This window comes from Cynoglossus semilaevis, chromosome 13, assembly GCF_000523025.1.
Source record: "Cynoglossus semilaevis isolate Cse_v1.0 chromosome 13, Cse_v1.0, whole genome shotgun sequence".
In the NCBI taxonomy this organism is placed as follows: domain Eukaryota; kingdom Metazoa; phylum Chordata; class Actinopteri; order Pleuronectiformes; family Cynoglossidae; genus Cynoglossus; species Cynoglossus semilaevis.
The window spans coordinates 9,977,858-9,984,703 of record NC_024319.1 but is presented as its reverse complement, the minus strand read 5'-3'; the positions used below and the strand labels follow the sequence as shown (position 1 = coordinate 9,984,703).

Below are 6,846 nucleotides of genomic sequence, written 5' to 3'. Positions count from 1 at the left end.
GGAGAGGCCACCTCCTATTTGATGCTATAGTTGCAATAAAATCCGTCTGCTCCAATAGTGTGATCTATTACTGTGATTGAAACCTGTCACCACAGTTACATTAGTAGATGTCGTTGTGCGTGCTCCGTATTTTGTCTTTATTTCAACGTTTAATTTTGTTGTAGTTGTTGTTGTTGTTGTTTTTCAGTAGTAAACTGAACAGATTTCTGGGAACTTTTGTTTGTGAGCGGGCCATGACCCAGAGAAGATTTCATTAAATAGTGGAAATGGATCCAATTAAGGTGCTGGATACAGGAAAGGTTTTATCACCTCCACTAACATGCTGAGACGGTGTGTTTCAAGTGCTGGAGGAGGTATGTAGTCTCAGAGCACTTTTTAATTTCCTTGGCGAGAGAACACAACTGCAACAAGGTCGAGTCCCCAATTATTTGCTGTAGTGTGACCCTTCAATGTTGGTATTAGTATAGTGTGAGTCACATACACTTTGAAACACATTCCAAAACCGCTCCACTTTGTTGGAAACCCAATAAAGCCTGTAATGGAGGAGAGTGGAACAACACTAAAAATCCTGTGTATTCAGTCTGGAGTCTGACAGGTTTGAATAAAAGTCGTATCTTGACAAGAGATTTCTATCTTGGCCTTGAAAACAATAGACAGTAAAATGTTGTTATTGATGCTGAGTAATGTTTGACTTAATCAAATGAAGCTCACAGTAATGGTCCTGCTGATCCACTGAGGTCAGAACTGGTCAAGTACTCACCAAATCAGATACTGATACTACTTCTTTAGGTTGAGTTATGATAAGTGTGTAATAAACTGAATGGCAGCGTTTTATACTGTAGGTGGCGCAGTCCTGTGGGACATCAGGTGATGTATAGTGTGTTAGAAAATACTTCAATAAAACAAAAAATGACACAGCGAGCTGAACAGAAAGTGAGCAGAGCTTTAACACCGCATTGGCACATTTTAATTAAAAAATTGTAATTATTGTAAACCCTCAGTCGTTTAAACTGTGCAGAACGACGTTGTCAGAAACTGATCTAAAAAAAAGGTGAACACCTCATCTACTGTATCTGCTGTTCTGATGAGGCGTGTTCAGAGTGTTGGCGCCTCTTCAGGTGTTTTAAGGACCATAGGAGTTCAACTCCTGTTGTAACTGATGAAATCCTTCAGTACGTCCTGCTCCTGTCTTTGTCCCTGATGTTGAAATACCTTCTGCTTTGTGTCCCACATTATAAACTACCCATGAGTAGAGAATTGATTTTTCACTTGATCAGGTCATTTCTGTTGTTTCCAGGCAGGGACTGTTAGCATATTTATATTTGCTGAAATTAAAACATCAGTCTTCCTCTTTGTGGATACCCACAGCTGCTTCAACGGCTCAGTGTTTCTTCATGTCCTCGGTAAAATAAAAAATGAAGACAATTGGTGGAACAGCGTAAAAAACAAAGAGAGAGAGAGAGAGAGAGCCCAGCATGCATTGTCCTTACACTAAATATTCCTCCTTTCCTTGCTCATGTGGTTCCCTCCTTCCTTCCTGCTGCTCCTCCGTTCACTTCCAGTCCTCGTCTCATGAAGGATTTGATTCTGATGTCTCTGCAGCTTCACTCTAATTTCCTGTGAGAACGGAGTTGTGGGTTTTCACAGCAGGGAGGCCATATGTAACAGGAGCAAGTTATTTTACAGTGATGGATTCTGCCGCTGCAGATGACAAGTTCATATGAATATAATTACTCTACCAGTATCTCCAGAGGAACACACATTTCCCCCATTGACACTTCATTAATTTATTAGATTTTTTTTATTATTATTATTGTCGTCGAACATTTGTTTCCTGGCCTTGTTTCAGTGACATCGTCAACATTAACACTCTCTTGACAAGTAGAGCTGAACACTCAGCATCTCATAAAGCGAGGCCACAATTCGACGCGGGGGTGTGCATGGCAGTACAGGAACACTTCTGTCTCCTCTGTTTATGCACAGTGTAAAATTAGGCATAAACCAAAATACTACTGGCTGCTTCAGGAGGGGGTGTAACGCCTGCTGCCACGCTTAAAGGGAAATATATCTGGGTCTGCTTTGAGCAAAATCCCTTGTGAGTGTGGTTGTGAACTTGTGCACTTTAAAACTTATGCATTTTGAATTTAGGAAAAGCCACAGACTTTAAACTTTTGATTATTATATGTTTTGACTATTTTGAACTATAAAAATGACAGAATACCAATGTATTAAATAATTTAGCTGCAAACTGTGAAAACAAGGATAACAGAAAAGAAAGTTAATATGGTTTTCTTCTGCTTTTGTTTCGAAAACAAATCCAGAAAACTTTATATGATATAAAATGAGCCAAAGGTTTTTTCTGTTAACATTTTTGCAAGTCGTTTTTCAGAGATAATTTATCAGAGAATTCCTTCTTGATATGAATTGTAATGTCTGTGTTGTCTACCGACTAATAATGAGCTTCTTTGAGTTATATGTATAAATTAATATTTAGTATGTACGATAATATCAGCCGACCGATATTATCGGCCGATATTAGCATAATTATGTAATATCTGTAAGAATGTTAACAGATGTTCCACCGATAATGAAAACCCAATAACGCAATGCCTGTGTTTCGCCAAATGATGTGTGCTAACATTGTTTTGTGGACAAACAGCTGTATGTTAAAGTGAAAATCACTAGATGGCACCATTGCAGCTCATTTTATTGATCTATTTTACGTAGAATGCTGGTGTATCGGAAATTAAGTGTTTGGACAATATCGGCATATTGGATATTGGCAAAAAACGTTAATATCAAATATCCCTAATATATATATATATATATATATATATATGTAGAGAGAGAGAGAGACACAGAGAGAGAGACAGAGAGAGAGAGAGAGCCCCTGTCCTTCCTTAGAGTGTCTTTCATTGCTTCTTAGTAGGACAGGAAACAGAAATGGGTCTTTTTGCCTTCATTAATCTGCTGACTGGCATCTCCTCCTGCCCTGGCTCAAAGCAGACAGAGCACAGGCCCATTTAATGTGAAGTTAAGTGATGCTGAGGCTGCAGTAGCAATCAGTGTAGAGCACTGATGTCTGCAGTGGCAGCCCCAGCTCGTCGTTAAAGAGCAGCAATTAGCCCAGCTTTTAATGACGCACCACTCATTATGACATCTATTCTTTTAGCTTAACTCCAATGGGAACAAAGGGACGACTTCTTTGCTCATAAAATCACCTCTCACTTGTGTCAGTACTGCTGCTCAGGGACTTTTCCCCATTAGAAGTCAAACCCACCAGGTGCAGTCTGGTGCTGGAGGTGCAGATGGTGCAGGCTGGGAGTAGATTCTGATTATCAACCCGGTGGTGGAAGCTCATGGCCTCGTAGGTTTTAGTTAAACTGAGACATAAACTTGACTGATTCTCATCACTAATCCCATGATATTGGAAAATAAGGTGCCAGGACCAATTTGGTTCCTTGTGCAGTGGTGACCAGCCTTTGTTGCACATGGACCAGCAGGGGTACGCTGGGGTGGGGGTGGAGGGGTCATATGCAAAAACAAAGTACATATGATGTAATTATTACATATTTAATGTAAGTAAAATTATTTATGAATTATGTCAGTTTTCTGGAATATTTTCAGAGACTCATAAATGCAGGTAAATGTAAGACATTATTCACACATTATAGCTTTAGAGCAGGGGTGTCCATACTTTTTTGGCCTACTATTCAAGGAATCAGGCTAAAGTCATCTACTACTTTGGAAATGTTATAAATATATTTTAATCGTATAAACAGAACATATTATATACTCTACATATATGTTTATGTTGAGGGTAATGATTAAATGTATTCACCTGACAATTCTCTGTCACTACAACACTATAGAATTATATTTAAACATATTTATACATATATTTTTTTATATTTTCATTGCTGATGGTCCACCAGCTCTCCCTTGGTGATCCACCGGTTGATCCCCATCTACTTACTGGGCAGCCCTGCTTTAGAGCAGTCGGTGTTTGAAGAAGTAAAATAATGAGGCACCTGCAGACGGAGGTGAGAGCTAGGCTACGGTGTGGAGTAAAATGAGACGTAGCACTTATTTCCTTTTCTTTATTATTGATTGTTGGTTTTGGTGAGAGAGGTTGGAGAAAAGACAGACGCTGACAGACAGACAGACAGACAGACAGGACATAACAGCCTGGTAAGAACAGATACTGTCTACTGCACTGAAGCAACAGCCTCAGCCCAGAGCCTTCACACAGGCTGAAACTGACAACGCAAAGCTGCCCTGTTTTTATTTAGTCTTTATTTACCCTGTCAAAGTTCAGTTCTTGACGTGTTTTTGTTACACTTACATTTTCCAGCTCTGCAGCTCAGACAGAAGAGTGGTCTAATATACCAGGTTTGTGCTTATGCAATAGAAAGCAAACAGTGTATGAAAGTGTGACACAAAACTGAGCGTGTGTACTGAAGAGGGTAAACTCTCAAATGGAGCAGTGATCATTTTCAGTCACAGCCAAAGTTATATATATACTATATAAGTATATATAGTTAGAGGAGTTTTTAGTCTGTTTTTTGTTTTGTTTTTTTGGTTGTTTTTTTGTGTGTGCAGGATGCGAGGGATCTGTTGTGTTTTTGAAGAGCTCACAGAGCAAACTGGAGAGAAGTTTCTACAGTCCAAGCACACAGGAAAACACATTCTCAAAGCTGTGTCTGGCTGACTAGCACCCCCTGATGTTTTGAAAAGGAAAGAAAGAAAAGAAAATCACACAGGAAGGCTTTTAGTGACATTTTACATCTTTGCACCTCTTTTTTTCACACTGATGTGGAAGTGATTTCAGGAGATGAACAGGATTATTAATCTCTTTCTCAATATGAGATGCTATTGAAAAGCAGCCTTTTTTTAGCCTGTGTTCCTCTGTATATGCTGCATATTCTTTTAACTCAATTTATTTTCATGAGCTGTGTTTACTACTTACTTAGTTATTTTCAATGTTTCAATAATCTGCAATAAAAGACGATAATAACAAAATACATTTCTCTGCCAGAAATGTTCTGGGAGTTTTTTGCTCAGCCTTGAAATGTCAGAAAATCTAATAAAAATCAAACGGAACAATAATGTGAGAGTTAGTGAAGTCATTTATGGTCTGTTGAGTCCAGACCTTTGTGGCCTCATTGATTCACAGATTAGTTTGACTCTCGGTGATAATAAATAACAATAGCTGTGATCAGAGGAAGGATGTCCCTCAGACCCAAACAACAGAAGTTGTTTGAAGGCGATGTGTTTCTTTTTTCTTTTTTTTTTATGCAGGAAGTCATCTGTTGAACACGTCACACCTAGTCAGAATAATTGGCACCCTGTGTTTTTGTGCCGCCTCCAGCTGTGGGAAACAAGGCAGCGGAGGAACAGCATGAAAAAAGAGAAGGGAGCTTGATTCAAATGTCGCCCCCGACACTGGAGATACCAGATCAGCCCCTAATCAGAGGAAACGTTTGATTCAATCAGAACCACCCGCTGGAGTAGACTGGAAATTACCCACCCACTTTGGTGGCAATTCTCTGCCAGTAGTATTTGGCCGTACCTCAGTGTACAGACAGGACTCTCAGATAGATCTGTGGAGAGGGTTGGGGGTGGAGGGGGGGGCGTCATATTTGTTGTTTGAGCTTTATTTCCGATAGTGTTTCTGCTGAAGCAACTTGTTACTGACCCAATAAGGCTGTTGAAAAAGTGGGAATCACATGACTGGATGTGAGGGTAACTCTTAACCCGACTGAAATCTGTGAAATCATTGATTCAAGAATTTATTTATTTATTTTTGCTTTTGCTATATATGATGTTTAAATTACAAGGAGCACATTTGTAGCAGAACTAGAAAAAGTGACAAACTCACACACACACACACACACACACATACACATGCCTGAACTTGTCTTGACTGTCAGTAAAATTCACTTGGGGAAAAAATCAAATCATTGCAAAACGTCAAACTTCAAGTCCACGTCACAGGAGCGGTCAGCCAGACTCTGGTCAGCCGGAGTTTTCATATCTGTGAAACATCTTTGACCTCCATGACTGGATTTGAAGTTAACAATAAAAAAATATATAACTTTCTGCTGGTTTGAGGAGCTTTTGATTCTTTTTGTAATAGATTCCATTTATTATTTATTATTATTTAGTTTCTTTAATAGTCACAATATTTTCTCCTTGATCCTCACCATTTTGGATTCTGTTCGTGATCACTGATGATCTCTAAACTGAACAGTAGTTGTTCACCACCCTAGACTCTACAAAAGGAATGAACGGTTGATGACAGATGGATTTGAGTCATGTGATTGGTTAACGCTTTCCTCTGAGACAATCTCAGGTTGAACAGCTTGAGTGAAAAAGGGACTGAAAATGTTTGTCTGTTTGTTTTTAAAGATAAAAGACACTCTGTTTAACTGGATTCCCGCTGTGTTTCTGCTCTGACACCTTTCCTGCCGTCGAGTCTCTTCTTTTTTTCTTTTTTTTTCTTTCGGGTGGGCACATTGTTCCAGACTAGTGTTCCTAATTCAAAGCTAAAGTGTATCCAATTGAAAGACAACCTGATCTTCTGAGAACACCCAGAGCTTCTTAAATCCACTCTGACCTCATAACACCAGGTTCATGCCCCCGGTTGTCTCAGGTCAGAACGGCTTTAATCTGGTTTGGCTCACTAATGAAATGTGCTGTTCATAAGGAGAGTAACCGTGTTAGACGGAGGGAAACCTGATAGTGAGGGGCCTCCATGGCAACGCCGTCTGTGGCTCCAATGATTGGAAAGACTTTGAAATAGATTTGCTGGGCTTGAGGGGAGATGACAACATGGTGGGTGTG

At 39.6% G+C, this 6,846-nt stretch overlaps 1 long non-coding RNA gene across 1 annotated transcript in view; it reads left to right on the top strand.

Annotated features, from left to right (window-relative positions):
- The window catches only part of LOC103388541 (uncharacterized), a 59,496-nt gene extending 53,918 nt beyond the window's left edge, over nucleotides 1-5,578 (top strand). Inside the window, exon 4 of the long non-coding RNA XR_522517.3 lies at nucleotides 5,302-5,578. This is a non-coding gene — a long non-coding RNA (uncharacterized LOC103388541). The remainder of the gene's footprint in view (nucleotides 1-5,301) is intronic.
- Nucleotides 5,579-6,846: the final 1,268 nt, after the last annotated feature.